General features: G+C 38.8%; 1 long non-coding RNA gene across 3 annotated transcripts in view; it reads right to left on the bottom strand.

The window, feature by feature from the left end:
* Positions 1–209: 209 nt before the first annotated feature.
* LOC123859026 (uncharacterized) overlaps positions 210–20,805 on the bottom strand; it is an 87,848-nt gene continuing 67,252 nt past the window's right edge. For all 3 annotated transcript variants that reach the window (XR_010410681.1, XR_010410683.1, XR_010410682.1), the window contains exons 3-5: positions 18,611–18,737; positions 4,241–4,338; positions 210–1,693 (exon numbers count right to left, since the gene is read on the bottom strand). This is a non-coding gene — a long non-coding RNA (uncharacterized LOC123859026). The remainder of the gene's footprint in view (positions 1,694–4,240; positions 4,339–18,610; positions 18,738–20,805) is intronic.

Here is a 20,805-nt window from a genome sequence, read left to right as displayed (position 1 = left end):
CGCTAATATTATTAGAACTTTCTCTGGGCAATCCTTACCCTATGAAATCAGTAGAAGATCCCAAACATGTACACATTCTCACACACACACACACGCACCTACGTACACGTGTGTGCACACACATACATGCACACATGTACACACACACGGAGTTTCTTTTTTATTTTTTAAAGATTTATTTATTTATTTTAGGGGGCGGGGAGGGGCAAAGGGAGAGGGAGAGAGAGGATCCCAAGAACACTCCCCACCGAGCACAGAGCCCGATGTGGGGCTCAATCCCATGACCCTGACCGAGATCATGACCTGAGCTGAAACCAAGAGTTGGGACGCTCAACCGACCGAGCCAACCGGGTGCCCCTACCCACTGAGTCTCTTTATGGTCACCAAAGAGTCAGGCTCTTTCTGGGGACCCACAGCCACCACTGAATTCAGTGATTTGCCTGCCTCACTCCCTAAGACTAGGGTATTTCATGAGAAAGCTGAAAGGTATCACCTAAGACCCCGTTAATGCACATTAAATTAGTTTCCCAGTGCATGACACCACCCCACAATGGAGTCGCTGACACCAATAAGGGAGGCCGCCCAGCCTCCTTGGCTGGGCTCGTGGAGGAGAGAGAGCTCAGCCTCAGGCAGAGCAGCGCATGAAGCCAGAGCTCTAAGGCAAACATCCTGAGGAGTCGTCCTGGCCTTGGGTTGTACTTGGGCCCATTTTGTTCATTTTAAAGCTACTGCCTTTAATAGAACAAATCTCTTTTGATCTGTGCCTGCTCAGCATGTGAAGAGAGGCTGAGAGAATTCGTGTTATCTTAGTTTAATAACTGTTACACCAGATAAACACTATGCACACCACTCAGCCTTCTAGAAATGGAAAATAAATCATCACCAAAAAGCTTATTTTACAAACCCACAAATCATCAGAAATATAAATGCTTTCCTTTCTATTCCCATGTTTTAATAAAGACTCCCCCCTCCTTTTTTTCAGACGCACTCAATTACAATATCACTATCAGTTCACATTACAGGTCAGAGATATGGCGCTTAATGTATGTAGAGCCTGTTCTCCTCTCCTAATAACCTGTCATTCCGAGGATTTGAATGTCAGAACACAGCCTGCCGCAGTAATGCTAGTCGGCAGCCCGATGATGAAAACTTTGGACAAATCATGAAGAACATTCCAGATCCACATCATCGGAAGGTTACCGGGGAGAGCCTTTCATTCTGCTTTGACCCCTTGATCTGACAAGTGACACCTACAAAATGAACAGCTCTCCAACTTAAATTGTTTAACTGTAGCCTGATCAGTTTTATTATCTTGCTAATCCGGATATCAGCCGTTTCATCAGAATGGAAGATATGCATATCATGAATTATTTTGACACGGGGACCTTTTAATTTTTGCCAGCAATATTTCACTGCCCCAATCAGGGCCTGCAGTCACTGGTGCCGTTCGCCTCCTGGGATGTCAGAGGACAGCGCACTCCTGACAGCACCAAATCATCCGGGAGCTGGAACGAGCCGTTGCTGCAATTATTATTGTCTTCCGTAGTCATGCATTTCATTACAGCGCCGGCAGCCAGGGCCTTGGGGTTCAGGGCAGCCTTCTCCAGGAAGCTCTGCCATTTTATGGGCTCGCCGAGCTCTGGGGTGTGACTTCCCTTTTCCTTCCCCTCAGTAGACAAGGCGAGGTGAATTTCTAATAAAAGCAAAACACTAGGTGGGGAATGCGGGAAGAGCAAGCTCAGTACAGGACATTAAGCGGCGGTGAGGCAGCTTGAATGGCCCACTTACAGTTTATGAAAGCAGTGGTTAATCAGCAAAACGGTTTGCCACAGAGGGAAATAAAGAACAGTTTATCCTGGGGGGAAAAAAATGCTCCTTTCTAAATTGCAATGTGCTCAGAACGTTTTCTTAAAGAAAATTCCCTTTTCCCTTAGATGCGTTTCTTAATTTCTCTCTCCCCTGCTGACCATTTTCTTCTTCTGAATTGCCATCCGAAGAGGATCCAGCCCCACTCCAAGCCTGACCGCATGGTCTGCATCACCGACCTGTGCTCTGGCCCTGTGCCATCGTCTGCACTGAACAGCCCCCGGAAACACACTGTTATCTTTACTCTGAGGCGACTATGGATCCTGTCGCTCATCGAAACACAGAGCACCTTCTTCATAAGTACCCATGGGAGAAAGTTTTTTCTAGTCTCACAAACAACTAACTGGTCCCTGTTTACCTTGAGAGCACTGGGAATCATATAATTTATTATGCTTCCTTTCTTGAGAAGATGGCTAGAAACCTCAACACTAAATTTGTTATTCCCCAAAATATTAAACATAGAACTACCATATGATCCAGCAACTCCACTCTGGGTAAACATCCAAAAGAATTGAGAGCAAGGATTCAAACAGGTATTTGTTCACCCATGTTGACAGCAGTATTATTCACAACAGCCAAGAGGTGGAAGTAACCTAAGTGTCCACTGATGGATGAATGAATAAACAAAGGGTGGCATATACATACAATAGAATATTATTCAGCTTTGAAAAGTAGTGAAATTCTCACACAGGCTACAACATGGATGAACCTTGACTACATATGCTAAGTGAAGCCAGTCACAGAAGGGCACAAGTACTATATGATTTCACTTCCATAAGATATCTAAAGCACTCAGATTCATAGAGAGAAGTAAAATGGTAATTATCAGGGGCTGGAGAGAGAGAAACGAGAAGTTATTGTTTAATAGGTAGTTTCAGTTTGGGATGATGAAAAAGTTCTGGACATGGATGGAGGCGATGGTTGCAGAACAATGTGAATGTCCTAGTGTCACTGAACTACACACTTTAAAATAGGTAAAATGGTAAATTTTATGGTATGTTTATTTTACCACAGTTTTTAAAAAAATTAACTTTGTAGCCAATCTCTAGCAAATGTAAAGCATCCCATAGAATGCATACTTATCTCATTACTGCCTTTATTTATTCTTCCTACGCTTACGTTATCTTTGCTTTATTTTCTTCACTGACTCTTTTAAAATATTATTTTATTGTTGTGTGTTAGTTTTTATAGTACGATGACTTAAATTTTTTTTTTGGCAGAACAAGGAAGGATTTCCATATTAAAGTACGCTCAGTCTGGCAAGACAAAGCTGTTGGTGATTGTGTCCCAGAGAAAGAGTGAGAAATACATTATTTCTGAAGTCCATTAGTGACACTGAGATAAGAAGGGAAACCTCTGAGAGGGAAGTCTAGGAAGTCTCACTCCTCCTTGAGTTGGGGAGACCCCTCCCTCCCCAGTGCCACCAGAAGACTTTGTACAGAGCTCCCCTGGGCCCTTTCACCCAGCACGGTATCAATATGCATCATTTCTCTCCCCCACTCCCAGCCAGCCTCATGGCATTCTACCTGCAGGCTTGCAGAGCCCCATGCTCAGAAGGGTGCTTGGCTTAATGCTCTACTGTCAAATAGTGAATTTCTTAATAACTTCTCAGCAAAGAGCTCCAAGTTTTCATTTTGGACCCCACAAATCCTGCAAAGTCGCAAATTATGTAGTTGGTCTTACCTCCCCCAGACAGTAAGCATCTCAGGGGAAAGAAATCCATCTTACTTTTCTTTACATCGCCAGTGCTTGATAGGCAAGTCCACGGAGAGAGTCAATAAATATTTGCTGCACAAACAATGATGGAAACTATACGAAGCCCTTGTTTTCACAGTACTAAGTATTCCTTCTTAATGATCGTATATCAATCCCACTCCAGAAAAAAAGCCTGCAAACACAGGAAGGACAGGCTTCTTGGAGGAAAAGGAAGGTTTATGGATGTGACCAAGAATAAAGAAGACACAGTGTCCCTTAGTCTTTCCTAGACTGGAATCCATACGTGGAATTCACCTCTGATGTGAGAAATGGGCTGTGTGTTGCAGCCTGAGCTCTAGTGGTTATATCCCAAGCTCCAGCCTCTTTAAGACAGAACCTTGCAGAGGTTCATCTCATATTGACACTGTTTTTTTAAACTCTCCCGAGATGTGATTTTCACAGCTTCCCTAGATAACACAACTTAGCCACTCCATTATTCTTCACAATTTCCCTGGGACATAAGGCTTTCATAGCTCTCCATTTAACAAGACAGAAATACAGAGAAAGGGAACAGAGCTGGAAGAAAATCATGAGGAAAGGAAAGAGAAAGCTAAGCAAGGAAGACAGACATGCAGACAGAAAGAAAAACAGCCACTGTGGATCACGGCTCATGACTCACAGCTCACTTCAGGTGCAAGGCCTTTACGATCTCCAACTTCCAGAGAAAGTTGTCCAGTAGCTGAGGCTTCCAGATCATTTATTTTCATTTCCCAGAACCTAAGAAAATATAAAGAAATATCAACCAAAGAATGGCCATTTAGTATCTTTGAACTCTGTCATATACTTTCTACCTACATTAGGATTAGGGGCCAGAGTAAATCCAAGACATTAATTTGAGGCAGGAAACGGGAAACACAGAAAGTTGGGTATGTGGAGGGTAAAGAGGGGATACAAGAGGAAATGGCGTCCAGGGCAGCGTTTTCTAATGTGCAGACTTTCCCTAAGCCACCCCCCACCCACATGCTCACTCGGTTCCTAACAGCATCTTCATCAATTAAGATTCTATGAGACTGGCAGGCTCCAAGATCAACAGTACCATCCACATATTCACTATTCCACTGGCAAGGCGAACAATTCCGAATATTAAAAGTAAAGCAACACGTTCTGCCATGTCTTTTGTATACAGACAGCTGAAGCTACGTGAAAGTTTGGCACCAAAAGGCCAAGTACCATATTTTCAGCCACCCACACGCCAAACCCCATAATAACTACAGACTCTAGATGTGAAATTTTCAGGCATTCGCAGTGAAGGAAAACTAATAGTCATGTTTCTTCATGTGCTTCCTTTCCTAACAGGGCAGTTTCTCAACTTTAAAACCTCGTCAATGTAAGCTAAAGAGAACAAAGGGTGCTGAGGAGATATTTTCACCAGATGTCAAATCGTGCTTATTTATTTAAACAGAAAACCCCATTTTGTACATTTGGTTCATTTGGTGGTATGTGCTCTGTAACAAGTATTTTTATGAGTAAAAAGCTGCCACCAGTGTGCTTAAGTTACAATAGGGCTTCAGAAAAGTCTGTTAGCTGAGACTAAATACTGCTCTTTTTGCTTTTGGTTGAAATGTAAATTCCACTGCCGTCCTCCCTCTATTACAGGAGAAACATTGTTGCTTAAAGTCATACCAGGACTAATACTTACTTCTCCTGTGGTCAAACCTAGTAGCAAAGATATTCAGTTCACTGTGCTTTTTAAGGTAGGTATATATGCTACAGAGCATTGATTTTCTCAAACATTAACAACAGAAAACATATCAATTCCCTCTTGGGTGAATAACCGGGCTCCTGGGACCTGAATGAGTCATCAGAACCTACAGGCTGAGAGCTTGTGTTGCCCGCTGAGTGAGGATAATAAAATGGGTTATCCAGCACTCCTCTGAGCCTCTGCAAATAAGGAGAATGTTAACTTGTTCTATAAAAGAAGGGCCTGTATGTCCCTCATTGTGCCAGAAAGAAAATGTAATTTTAGGTCAGACCCTGGTCAAGGAGTGTCTCCACCTGTCAAAGATAAGGTGTTTCAGATACCCCTCCTACCAACAAGGTGAGAGACAGTTGGACAGAGATCACACCTCGCAAAGATTTGAAAAAGACAAAAAAGCTTCAGAGATAAGCAAATATAGAAGGAATGTATTCCTAGATTATCAAGTAATCAACACCAGATTGTACAGAGCACAGTGCAGAGTACAATGGATAAAAAGCATTTTATAGAGAACTTTGAACAAGTACAAAAAAGATCTGTGTATTTTCTGGTGCCTTCGGGTCCCTGGTATAAGAAGGAATCTCACAGCACAGAAGGGCCTAAAGGATAAATGAAGGGGAAAACTTAGGACAATGGAAGAAGGGGAGCCCCTAGCTGAGTTTGAACAAAGACTATTCACTTACTTATATTTGGTGAAGTGTTTTCACCAGTTCCTGGATGAGGAGAAACTGGCATATTAAACCAGCATTACTGTGTGTGTTATCATAATATACATATTAGATATATAATATCTAGTACATAATATGGTACCCATATAGGATAATACAGTGTACATAATTTTATTTAATATAACTTTTCAGTAAAATGTACATAGTTCTCATCTCATGCTATGTCTTACCCATTTTTAACTTTTCTTTTTCAAACCCAGGATTATATAATCCATTCAACTTTATGTTAAAATTAGAAATCTAGATAAACAGGGCCAAAATAATACTGTAGTGAAGATTTAGACCTATTAGATAGTATTTACCAGATATCCATTGATGGACTATCATAGATATCCCCTGGTGATGTGGCATCTCATACAGAATGCTAACTTAACTTCCTTCTCTATCAGGATAGTGGCTTACTTACATTTCCTAAGAAAACCCGCCACTATAAAACACCTAGAAATATGGATCATTTTTTAAATTCTTTTAAATGAATGTATGATCCAAAAAAAGTAAGCAAAATCTCTGGGGGCCAAAAATAAAGAGGAAACTGAAAACCCGAGTGGTGAGCCATCTCTGAGCTTTTTACTGCATTGAAAACATCCATTATTCACCAAAAGCTAGGCTGTGTTTTAATAAGGCCAAATAAGGACAGAACACATGGCTTTGGGCCTAAATGTAGGTAGTTATAATGGAGTTCCCCTATAATCAGAAATTTTCAAAAATTTCCGAGAAAGAGGATGTGAGGGCGATCTTTTTTTTAAAAAAAAAGATCTTATTCCTTTATTTGAGAGACAGCATGTGTGAGCAGGGGGAAGGGGCAGAGGGAGAAGCAGACTCCCCAATGAGCAGGGAACCCAATGCGGGAGTCAATCCCAGGACTCTGGGATCATGACCTGAGCCGAAGGCAGATGCCCAACAGACTAAGCCACTCAGGCGCCCTGTGACGGCGATCTTGCTACAACATCTGTCACCTCAATGACTGCCAGGGTTGATTCAGCAGATCTGGCTCACTAGGCGAGTGTCCCTGTCCTCCCTCACTGCTCCATGTGCATTACTCCCCAAGCTGAGACTGGGTCAAAGAGAACGACCTTCCCCGATTGAGAAGAACCACTCTTGGGTCAAAGGTATACAAATAGCTGCACTCCCCTGTTAGAACCTCCAAACAAACTCTCAAGGTCCATTTGTAGGAGAACATAGGGTAGTCAAGCTTCCAAGACTCCAGACACAACCAAATGAGGCTCTGCATGTGGCAGTCTGCCTTTCTTTAAAAAAAAAAAAAAAAAGTTTTTCAGAGAAAGAGGAAGCTAAAAAAATACCAAATCTCCAACTCTTAATCATATATTATCTATTTTCAATCCCAGTCTATACCTCAGGTTTAAAAAACAAAAAACAGAGGCGCCTGGGTGGCTCAGTCAGTTAAGTGACCGACTCTTGATTTCAGCTCAGGTCAGGGTCTTGGGATCCAGCCCTGCAGTGGGCTCCATGCTCAGCGGGGAGTCTGCTTGAGATTCTCTTTCCCTCTTTGCTTCTCCCCCTTTCTCTCCCTCTCAAATAAATCTTTAAAAAAAAAAAATAGGGGCACCTGGGTGGCTCAGTAGGTTGAGCGACCAACTCTTAGTTTTGGTTCAGGGATCAAGCCCTGCATTGAGCTCTGTACTCAGCAGGGAGTCTGCTTAAAGGATTCTCTCCCTCTGCCAGTCCCCCCACATGCTCACGTTCTCTCTCTCTCAAATAAATAAATCTTAAAAAAATAAAAAAGAAATTTAAAAAATACCAGCTCTAGAGGGCACGTGATGTAATAAGCACTGGGTATTATATAAGACTGATGAATCACTGAACTCTACCTCTGAAACTAATAATACACTCTATGTTAATTAATTGAATTTAAATTAAAAAAAAAAAATACCAGCTCTACTGTTGGAGAATATGGAAATACAGGCCTGTATCATGGTCCAGAAATTTGAGATATCAACATAAAAAGTAGTTCCTAACTTGTAATACTCCTCTAAAACACCTAAAAGAACCAAACATAAAATCTCCCTTAAGAGATACAGCCTCTATACTGTCAATCAAGGGTCACAATGGTAACTCTATGTATCCTATTTTGAGGAACTGCCAAACCGTTTTTCAAAGTGGCTACAAAATTTTACATTCCCACCAGCAATGCATGTAACTGTCAATTTCTCCACATCCTTGGCAACATTTGTTATTGTCTACCTTGTTTTAGCAATCCTAGTGGGTGTGAAGTGGTATGGCACTGTGGTTTTATCTTTTCTCTAATGAGTAATGATATGGAGCACCTTTTAATGTGCTTATTGGCCATTTGTATATCTCCTATGGATAATATCTACTCAAATCATTGGCCCATTTTTAAATTGGACTATATGTGCTGGTTTTGTTGTTCATTTGTAAAAGTTCTTTATATATTCTGAACACAAGTTTCTAGTCAAATGTATTATTTACACATTTTCTTCCATTTTGTGGATTATATCTTCACTTTTTTTATAATGTCTGTTGAGGCCCAAAAGTTTTTGAATTTTAAATAGATTTTACTTTTTAGAGCAATTTTAGGTTTGCAGGAAAACTAAGTAGAAGCTACAGAGATTTCCCATCCTGCCCCCACTTATACATGGCCTCCTCCATTATTAACATCCCCCCATCAAAGTGGTACATTTGTTAAAACTGATGAACTTACAATGACACCATCATCACCCGAAAGCCATAGTTTACATTACAGTTCACTCTTGGTGTTGTACGGTCTACTGGTTTGGACAAATGCATAATAACATATTCACCATTATAGTATCATACAGAGTAATTTTGCTACCCTAAAAAATCCTCAGTGTTCCAACTGTTCATCTTTCCTTCCCCTTAAATCCTGGCAACCACTGCTCTTTTTACCGTCTCCATAGTTTTCCCTTTTCCAGAACATCATATAGTTGGAATCATACAATATATAGTATTTCCAGACTGGCTTCTTTCACTTAGTAGCATGCATTTAAGTTTCCTTCATGTTTTTTCATGGCTTGATAACTCATTTCTTTTTAGTGTTGAATAACAATCCACTGTTTGGCTGTACCACAATTTATTTACCTATTCACTTACTGAAGGGCATCTTGATTGCTTCAAGTTTTGACAATTATGAATACAGCTGCTATAAACATCCATGTTCAGATTTTTCTGTGGATGTAAGTTTCCAACTCCTTTGTTTAAATACCAGTAAGCATGATCACTAGCTTATATGGTAAGAGTATGTTTACTTTTGTAGGAAATTGACAAATATCTTCCAAAGTAGCTGTATCATTCTGTGTTCCCACTAGCAATGAATGACAGTTCCCCTATTCATTCATTATTTAATACTGAAGGAGAAGTTAGAGAACATTCCTTGACTTCAACTTACTATAAAGATACAGTTATTAAGACAGTGTGGTATTGGGGCGCCTGGGTGGCTCAGTCAGTTAAGCGTCTGCCTTCGTCTCAGGTCATGATCCCAGGGTCGTGGGATTGAGTCCCGCATCAGGCTCCCTGCTCTGCAGCAAGCCTGTTTCTCCCTCTCCCACTCCCCCTGCTTGTGCTCCCTCTCTCGCTGTGTCTCTATCAAATAAATAAATCTTTAAAAAAAAAGACAGTGTGGTATTGGTAAAATCCAAATCCCTGCGTTTGGTGTTTTCAATGTCCTGGATTTTGACCATTCTAATAGGTGGGCAGTGATATTTTATTGTTGTGTTAATGTGCATTTTTCTGATGACAAATGAGGTGAAGCATCTTTTCATGTTTATCATATGTATATTGTTGGGAGGTATCTATTAAAGATCTTTGGTCAATTTTTTAGATGGGTTGTTTTCTTATTGTTGAGTTTTAAGAGCTCTTTTGTATTTTGGTTAACAGTCCTTTATCAGATATTTCTTTTGCCAATTTTTTCTCCCAGTCTGTGGCTTATCTTCTCACTCTTTTGTCTTTGCAGAGAAGTTTTTAATTTTAATAAAGTCCAGATTATCAATTATTTCTTTCATGGATCATGCCTTTCGTGCTTTATCTAAAAAATTGTCACCATAACCAAGGTCATTTAAGTTCTCTATGTTATCTTTTAATAGTTTCATAGTTTTGCATTTTACAATTAAGCCTATGATCCATTTTGAGTTAATTTTTGTGAAGGGTGTAAGGTCTGTGTTTAGATTTTTTTTTTTTTTTTTGCATGTGGATGTTCAGTTGTGCAGCACTTGTTGCAAAGACTGTATTTGCTCCAATGTATTGTCTTTGTTCCTTTGTCAAAGATCACTGAATATATTTATATGGATTTATTTCTGGGTTCTCTATTCTGTTCTATTTATTTGTCTGTTCTTTCACCAATACCATACTGTCATTAATTACTATATCTTTAGAATAAGTCCTGACGTCAGGTAATGTTAGCCCACCAAATTTGTTCTTCAATATTTAATATTAGCTATTCTGGGTCTTTTGCCTCTCCACATGAACTTTAAAATCAGCTTGTTGATAGCAACAAAATAACTTGCTCGTATTTTGATTGGGATGGCACTGAATTTATAGATGAAGTTGGAAGAACTAATATCTTGACAATACTGAGTTCTTGTCCATGAATATGGGGTATCTCTCCATTTGTTTACTTCTTCTTCGACATCTTTCATCAGAGTTTTATAATCTTCATCATAAAGGTGTGTGATGATATTTCATTGTATATATATAGATCTTATGTATATTTTGTTAGATTTATACTTAAGTATTTCATTTTGGGGAGTGCTAATGTAAATTTTTGTATTTCAAATTCTACTTTTTCGTTTTTTGGTATAGAGGAAATAACTGACTTTTATATATAGACCTTGTATCCTACAATCTTGTTATAATCACTTATTAGTTCCAGCAGTTTTTTGTGGATTCTTTCAGATTTTCTACATAGATAATCATGTCATCTGCAAACAAAGACAGCTTTATTTCTTCCTTCCCAGTCTATACCTTTTATTTTCTTTTCTTGTACTATTGCAATGGCTAGAATTTCCACTATGATGTTGAAAAGCAGTGACAAGGGGCGCCTGGGTGGCTCAGTCAGTTAAGCATCTGCCTTCGGCTAAGGTCATGATCTCAGGGTCCTGGGATCGAGTTCCGCATGGGGCTCCCTGCTCAGTGGGGAGCCTGCTTCTCCCTCTACCTGCTGCTCCTCCTGCTTGAGCTTTCTCTCTCTCTCTCTGACAAATAAATAAATCTAAAAAAAAAAAGAATATGAATTTAAAAAAGAAAGAAAAGCAGTGATGAGAGGGTTCATTCTTGCCTTGTTCCTGATCTTGATGGGATAGCTTTGAGCTTCTCACCATTACATATGATGCTAGCTATAGATTTTTTAGATTACTGAGTTGAGAAAATTCCCCACTCTTCCTAGTTACTGGGAATTTTTATAATGAATAGGTGTTGTAATTTATCAAATGCTTTTTCTGCATCTATTTATATGATCATGTAATTTTTCTTCTCTAGTATGTTGATGTGATGATTACATTCACTGATTTCCAAATGTTAAATCAGTTTTGCATACTTGGTAGTTTTTTTTTATTTTTGAAGTCTAATTGCCTTTTTTCTTTTGCTACATGTGCTTTTCAACTCATATCAAAGAAACCATTGCCTAATCCAAGGTCACAAGGATTTACACCTATATTTTCTTCTAATAGTTTTATTGTTCTCTTATATTTAAGTCTGTGATCCATTTTGAGTTAAAAATTGTATATAGTTTGAGGCAGGAATCTGATAACCTTTTTACTCTTTTCACACATAGGATACATTCACTGCTTCCCCAAAAGGGACATAACACAGCTTTTTTTTATTGTTTTATTCATTTCTGACTTTAAGATCACATACAGTGGTCACAGGCTCAGTGGTTTGTGAATGAAGAACACAGGTCATCTACATTCCTAACATGCAAAATACAACAGTGGAGTTGAATCAGGATGACTACGGTAAAAACTCCATTTAGAAAGGGGAAGAATAAGAAACATCAGAAATCACCAATCATTAAATCCTGCTGCAGAATCCATATAAGTTCTATACCCTGAGGTGGGCAGGGGATGGAAAATGGAAGATCCTTGATTGAACTCTTCTGTGCTCACAAAAGAGTTCCCTTGGGAATTTTTCCTTGATCTTAGCAGTTCCTCCTTCTGAAAGGTGCCTCCATGACCACTGTTCTTCATAGTCACATCTGAACTAGGAATTGGGAAATATTCCCTGCTTGAAAGTTACTAAGCTTTCACAACAATGAATAAGACTTTTATGGTGAAAATCATAAACCTTTACTGAAATATATTTTTAAAAAGCTAAATAAATGGAGGGGTGCCTGGGTGGCTCAGTCATTAAGCATCTGCCTTCAGCTCATGATCCCAGTGTCCTGGGATCGAGCCCCACATTGGGCTCTCTGCTCCATGGGAAGGCTGCTTCTCCCTCTCCCACTCCCACTGCTTCTTGTGTTCCTGCGTTCCTGCTCTCGTTATCTCTCTGTCTTAAAAAAAAAAAAAAAAAAGCCAGTGGAGTGAGCATCATTAAAAAAATAATAAAAAAAATAAATAAAAAGCTAAATAAATGGAGAAATATGCCATATTCAAAGACTGAAAACCTTAATATCATATACAAGTCAAATCTTCTTAATTGCCTAAATTGATATATAGATTTAATACAATTCCAGTCAAAATTTCAGCATGTTTTGGTGTTCATGTATATAACTGAAAATTGATAAGGCAATTGCAAAATCTATATGAAAGATTAAGGGCCCAAAGTACTCCTTAAAAGGAACAATAAGGGAGGAGGATTTGCCTTAACAGATATCAAAACTTAAACATTAAGACCAGGTAGTATTAATGAAGAGATAGACAAGGAATAGGCAGATCTGATCAGTAGAAAAGAATAGAAAGGCTAGAAGGAAATCTACATATATATGGTTTAGAGCTGGCTGTGCAGATTGGTGGGGAATAGATTTCCAATAAATGGTGCTATGCTAACTGGTTAGGTATTCTGGGGAAAAAAAATAAATATCTACCTTATACCCTACCAAAAAGAAGGAAAGAAGGTGGAGATAGATTTGAGGTGGATTGAAGATCTGAATATAAAAGGCAAAATGATTAAACTTTTTGGAAAAAACTAGGAGACTCTTTATTACTCTGAGAGAATGATTTCTTGAGATACATAAAGCACAATACATAAATTTTTAAAATTGTAAATTCAACTTCACTAAGTTTAGGAACTTCTGCACTCTTTAAGCAAAATGAAGTGAATATTTGTATGCAGTATATATTTTTTAACTCCTAAAAAATCAATTAGTAAAAGCCAAACAACCCAATAAAGAAATAGCCAATAACTTGAAGAGAAACATCACTGTACTAACCTGAATAGCCAATAAACAAATGAAAAGATGCTCAAACTCTTTAGATACGGTTCAAATACAAATTGAAAGCACAATGAAAAACCATTTTACACTCACCAGATGGGCAAAAGTTTAAAAGTTTGACAATATCAAGTTAACAAGGATATGGAGTCTGAATTAGTGGTGCTGCTATAGAAAACACTGACATTATCGAATAAAATTGAAGATGAGCATAATCTATGACCTAACATTCCCTTCCTATTCACATGCCCTAGAGAAGTTTTTATACATAGATATAAGAATGTTCACAGGAGCACTGTGACTATAGAAAAGAAAAAAAAAAGAAGTAGCCCAAAAGTCCAACAACAGTAGAATGAACAAATCAATTGTGGTATTGACAAATTAACTGTAATATATATATATATATGTTATATATATATAACTGTAACATATATATATCAGTATATGTATGTATGAAAATTAATGAATTGCCAGCACATGCAATAACAAAATTGAATCTCAAGAGCATAGTGTTAAGTGGAAAGAACAAATTGAAGAAGAATACAAAAATATGATTCCATTCCCATAAAGCTCAAAAATATTTAAAACTAAGCAATATCTTATTAAGGGATATAAACAAATGTGAGAAGATATAAATAAAAGCAATGAAATGCTAACCAGAAAATTCATGACAATGAGAACCTCTGATTGGGAAGAGGCTAGTAGGGATTTCAAAGTTGACAGTGAAGGTCCTTTGGGGAATCTGGGGTTCTGGGGTGTATACACCTTCTATTCCGTGTGTGTGTGTGTGTGTGTATCTCAGCCCATCTTCCCCAAAGGAATTTCATATATATATATATATATATACACACACACACACACACACACACACACATTATTATCTATTGAGTATTAATGAAAACTACCCCACTGAAATAGGGAGACGTTATGACAACCATCACTAGTGTGAGATAAAGCATTATTAATCCATCAGCTTCGGGGTGCCTGGGTGGCTCAGTTGTTAAGCATCTGCCTTCAGCTCAGGTCATGATCCCAGGGTCCTGGGATCAAGCCCCGCGTCGGACTCCCTGCTCCACGGGAAGCCTGCTTCTCCCTCTCCCACTCCCCCTGCTTGTGTTCCTTCTCTCGCTGTTATCTCTGTCAAATAAATAAAATCCTTAAAAAAAAAAAAATCCATCAGCTTCATTCTTTATATTTAAGATGTTTTATGATTTTATTAGAATATATCTTTATGTGACTTTTTCAAAACTGATTTTGCCAAAACTCCGTTAATCATCTGGCTTCTGAGTTTTAGATCATTTAAAAAATTGGAAGGAGGTAGAGAATAGTAGCAGACTCATCCATAGGGAGTTATTGCAAATTGTGTTCTTGATAATATTCTTTCTTTATATCCTTTGCCTCAAACATTTTACACTTAAAAACATTTTATGGTTACATTTTACAGCTTCCCGATGAAGGTTATTGGTAGTTGTGGAGAGATTAGACCTAGAGAGAACATAACAATGAGTTTAGATGGGAGAAAGGAACTGTTTGCAATTCTTTGGTAATCTGTCAAGAATACTGGAAAGGAGCTAATAATGATAAATGGCATTAAACTATATTCTGTTCTAAGTCAGAACCCCATTCATGTGCCACAGTTTAAGGATTGTTCTGGTATTAGAGGTCACACAAAATTCTTCTACAGACTGTTCTCTCCTTTTATAGAATTTTTCATGATGAAATAATCTCCTTGCCCATTGATGTCTCAAGTAGTCATGGCATAATGGCCAGAACTGCTCTGAGCGTTCTAGTGGATAACATCAAGAGAGCCAGCTCAGTGTGCTGGGAGTACACGGCCTTCGTGCTACCTCACACTCCTCCACTTACCATCTGTGTGTCCTTGGGAACCTGGCGCAATCTCTCCTTGCTATGGGAGAGATTATCATGGAGTTGTTCTGAGGGTTAAATGAGCCAATATACAAAGCACCCAACTCTTAGCAGATGCTTTAGAAAAGTTGTTGCCTTCCCCAGCCATTCTCTTTGCAGTGGAAATGCAGTCCTATATCCCAATGCTGTGAGCATGTTTAGAGTTGGCCAAAAGCTATAATCTGAGATTATTATAGAAGGATCATTAATACATCAGGGAAGCCAATTAAATTCCTATTCTTATTGCCTCTGATTATTCTATTTCTTCAAAAATGCTTCATGAGCACTTAGAGCAGTTTTCTGTTGAATGAGATTTATACTACAAGCAACTTTACATTTATTTTGAAATTCCTTAAGAAACTAGAAATTAAGTCTGATTATGACTGAGATTATAAATAAACTAAAGATAAGACAAAACCACTGGAAACAACTGTGAAATCCCAGAGATTAAGAAACTTTGATTTTTACCTACACTAAAAAAATATTTAGAAGATGTTTGGATTTCTGTTTAATTTTGTGTTAAATACAGAGAATATTTTGACAATCTGGAAAACAAAGAACTATCTGCTTTTTTAAAAATTTTGTGTTGCTAAATATAGATAATATTTTGACAAACTGAAAAAGAACTATTTTAAGCCTGGTTTCAAGAGGCTTGATCATAATTAGTTGGTGTTTATTAGTGTCCCCTGAGTGCATGGGTTTGCATTTGCCTTTGAAGAATATTAAATAACAGGAAAATATTAATTCTTGCCCTCTAAGGGTTTACATTCTAGGATAGCTCATTCATTTGGGAGAAAATAATTTCTTCATTTTGAAAACAGCAGGCAGATGGTTTAATCCATTGGGTTTAGTTTCAAACAAACAAACAAAAACATTTTTTGAGGTGTAGAAAAACTAAGTGAAACAGATAAAAACATGTCAAGAGTTTTACATTTAATTTGGCTCTATGGAAACATTCAATATTAAGTGTTAAATATGCATAATATTAACACATTTATTCTAAGTCATCAATTTAATATTCTTCTCCAGTTTCCAAGAGATTCCATTGAATTCAACCAGTATTTTTCCATTACCTATAATGTGCCTGGGTGCGATGCAGAAATTCTATCATCATTGGGTCACTTACCAATGTTGTGCACCTACCACGTGCCACACACAATTCTAAGTCCTGGACACAAGAGGCTTTCTACCTATTACAACATCAGTGCTATCGAACTATTTTCTAAATCTCCTAACACCAGTAGAGATGCAAGGAACTTGAAAATGTGTTTTTTCTGACATTTTCATGTCACTGCAAATGGCAAATGAGGATGTAGACAAAAAGCAAGTCTTGTGCACTGTTGGTAGGAAGGCAAACTGGTGCAGCCACTGTGGAAAACAGTGTGGAGTTTCCTCAAAAAGTTAAAAATAAATCCAGCAATCACACTACTGGATATTTACTCAAAGTATATAAAAACACAAATTCAAATGGATACATGCACCCTGATGTTTATAGCAGCATTATCTACAATAGCCAAGATAGGGAAGCAGCCCAAGTGTTCACTGATTGATGAGTGGATAAAGAAGATGTGGTGAGAGTGTGTGTGTGTGTGTGTGTGTGTGTGATGGAATATTACTCAGTCATAAAAAAGAATGAAATCAACACCTGTTGTTTCTTGTGTTTGATTTTAGTCATTCTGATAAGTGTGAGGTGACATCTCATTGTGGTTTTGATATGCATTTCCCTGATGATAAGTGATGATGAACATCTTTTCATGTGTCTGTTGGCCATTCAGATGTCTTCTTTAGAGAAATGTTTGTTCACGTCTTCTGCCCATTTTTAAATTGGATTATTTGGTTTTTGGGTGTTGAGTTTTATAATGTCTTTATATATTTTCAATACTAACCCTGATATGTCATTTGCAAATATCTTCTCCCATTCCGGATGTTGCCTTTTAGTTTGATTGATTATTTCCTTCGCTGTACAGAAGCTTTTTATTTTGACATTTTCCCGTTTATTTTTGCTTTTCTTTCCCATGTGTCTGGGAACCTATCTAGAAAAAAGTTGTTACAGCTGATGTCAGAGAAATTACTGCCTGCGTTCTCATCTGGGATTTTTATGGTTTCAGGTCTCACATTTAGGTCTTTAATCCATTTTGAATTTTTTTGTGTGTGTATGGTGTAAGAAAGTGGTCCAGTTTCATTCTTTTGCATGCTGCTGTCCAGTTTTCCCAACACCATCTGTTGGAGAGAGATTAGTCCTCCCTTTTATATGCTCCCATAGCCCTGGTGTTGCTCTTACATAGCATTTTTCACAATTATGATTCAATAATTAGAGTTGACCCTTCAACAACATGGAAGTTAAGGGCACTGATGCCCCCACACAAAGTCAAAAATCCATGTATACCTTTTGACTCCCAAAAACTTAAATACTAATAGCCTACTATTAGCCAGGAGCCTTATTGATAACATAGTTGATTAACACATATTTTGTATATTATATGTGTTATATATCATATTCTTACAATAAAGTAAGCTAGAGAAAAGAAATTATTAAGAAAATCATAAGGCAGAGAAAATATATTTACAGTACTATATTGTATTTATGGGAAAAAAATCTACATTTAATTGGGCCTGTGTGGTTCAAACCCGTGTTGTGCAAGGACCAACTGTATTTGTCTGTATTTGTTTAATGTCTGGTTCTTCTGTTAAATTGTAAGGACTAAAAAAAAAAATTATTAAGAACTATGAAAACTAGGGGGGCGGAGCAAGATGGCGGAGGAGTAGGAGACCTGGATTTCGTCTCCTCTCAGGAATTCAGCTGGATAGGGATCAAACCATTCTGAACACCTACAAACTCAACAGGAGATCGAAGAAAAGAAGAGCAACAACTGTCTCAGCAGAAAAGCGACCACTTTCTGGAAGGTAGGACGTGCGGAGAAGTGAATCCGAGGCGATATTCGGGAGGATAGACGGCGGGGGAGGGGCCTCCGTCGGCCGCTTCTGGCAAGTGATAGAGCCGCGGAGCACAAAATCGGAACTTTTAAAAGTCAGCTCCGCCGAGGGACGTCACTCTGGTGGCTCAGCGGGGGGTGGAACCCTCCGGGACAGTGTGGTCTCAGGACCCTCGGGGTCACAGAAAGACCGGGGGTGCCTGAGGGCAGCAGAGCTCCCAGGTAACGCAGCAGGGAAGCCGGCTGCAGAGGCGGAGCCCAGGCGCGGGCTCTCAGCTGGGGTTGCCATTAACCGCGATCCGCGGCCCAGTCAGGCCCCTGCTCCTCCAGCAGGGACCCAACAAGCGGCCGATCCGGGGAGACTCACCTTCCTCCCCCGGGAGGAGCCGCGCGGGAGTGCACCGCAGGGATCTGCTGGGTTTGGAGACTCCAGACCGGGTCCGGTGCCAGAGATAGAAACGCGTGGTCACAGGCCGGTTGAGCACGGAGTGCAGCTGCAGACCGGGGAGACGGGAGTGACTGACGGCTTTTCTCTGGGGGCTCACTGAGGAGCGGCCCGAGTTCTCGGCTCCTCCGGGGCGGAGATTGGGAGGCCGCCATTTTCACTCTCCGCCTCCAAAGCTGTACGGAAAGCTCGCAGGGAACAAAAGCCCCGGAGAGCAAACCCGAGCAGATTACTTAGCCGGGAGGGGGCAAGGGCGGGGCTATTCCGCCTCCGGCAGAGACATTTGGAAACCACGGCAACAGGCCCCTCCCCAGAAGATCAGCGAGAACAGCCAGCCAAGACCAAGTTTACCGATCAATGAGAACAGCAGAACTCCAGCGCTAAGGGACTACTGCACATAGAATTCACGGCTTTTTTACCATGATTCCTTAGTCTTTTAAAGTTAATTTTTTTTTTAACTGTCTTTTTGTCTTTTTATTTCTTTTTGAATTTTTCTTTTTCCCTTTTTCAAACAACATCTTATCAATCCCTTTTTTTAAAAAAAACATTTTTATTTTTCATTTTTAGAGTCATATTCTATCCCTTCATAGTAGTTACCCATATTTTTGGCTTATATATATAAGTTGTTCTCTCTTTAAAATTTTGAGATAGTTTCTTCTAACAGATTAAAATATACCCTAAATCTCTAGTATATGGTGTTCTCTATTCCCCTGCCTGATCACATCCTCTCCCTTTTTTTTTTCTTTTTCTTTTTTCTTTTTTTAAATCCTCTTTCTTTTTTCAAACAACTTCTTATCAATTCCTTTTATAAAATTTTTTATAATTTCCATTTTTACAGTCATTTTCCATCCCTTCATCATATCAACCCTTATTTTTGTACATATATAAGTTTTTCTTTCTTTAAAATTTTGGGAGACACTTTCTTCTAAAAGACCAAAACACACCCCAAATCTAGTGTGTGGCACTGATCTATATACCATATAGATCATATTTGATCACATTCTGGTTTTTCTTTTGTTGTTGTTCTTTTGTTTTGTTTGTTGTTGTTTTTATCTTTATCTTTTTCTTTTTTTTTCTTTTTTTTTTTTCTCTCTTTCCCCTTCTTATCCCACTGCTTCAGGTCTTTTCTGATTTGTTTAGAGTATATTTTCTGGGGACATGGTTACTCTGCTAGCATTTTGTTCTCTCATTAATCTATTCTCCTCTGCACAAAATGACGAGACGGAAAAAATCACCTCAACAAAAAGAACAAGAGGCAGTACCGACTGCCAGGGACCTACTCAATACGGACATTAGTACGATGTCAGATCTAGAGTTCAGAATCATCACTTTAAAGATACTAGCTGGGCTTGAAAAAAATATGGAAGTTATTAGAGAAACTCTTTCTGGAGAAGTAAAAGAGCTAAAATCCAACCAAGTAGAAATCAAAAAGGCTATTAATGAGGTGCAATCAAAAATGGGGGCACTAACTGCTAGAATAAATGAGGCAGAAGAGAGAATCAGTAATATAGAAGATGAAATGCTGGAAAATAAAGAAGCTGAGAAAAAGAGAGATAAACAACTACTGGATCATGAGGGCAGAATTCGAGAGATAAGTGATACCATAAGACGAAACAACATTAGAATAATTGGGATCCCAGAAGAAGAAGAAAGAGAGAGGGGGGCAGAAGGTATAATGGAGCAAATTATAGCAGAGAACTTCCCTAATTTGGGGAAAGAAACAGGCATGAAAATCCAGGAAGCACAGAGAACCCCTCTCAAAATCAATAAAAATAGGTCAACTCCCCGACATCTAATAGTAAAACTTACAAGTCTCACAGACAAAGAGAAAATCCTGAAAGCAGCTCGGGAGAAGAGATATGTAACCTACAATGGTAGAAACATTAGATTGGCAACAGACCTATCCACAGAGACCTGGCAGGCCAGAAAGGACTGGCAGGATATATTCAGAGCACTAAATGAGAAAAATATGCAGCCAAGAATACTCTATCCAGCTAGGCTGTCATTGAAAATTGAAGGAGAGATAAAAAGTTTCCAGGACAAAAAAAAACTAAAGGAATTTGCAAACACAAAACCAGCCCTACAGGAAATCTTGAAAGGGGTCCTCTAAGCAAAGA

This window comes from Mirounga angustirostris, unplaced genomic scaffold, assembly GCF_029215605.1.
Source record: "Mirounga angustirostris isolate CCGP_5_RB_7025 unplaced genomic scaffold, mMirAng1.0.hap1 SCAF_4, whole genome shotgun sequence".
Classification (NCBI taxonomy): Eukaryota; Metazoa; Chordata; class Mammalia; order Carnivora; family Phocidae; genus Mirounga; species Mirounga angustirostris.
This window is presented reverse-complemented; position numbering and strand designations above follow the sequence as displayed.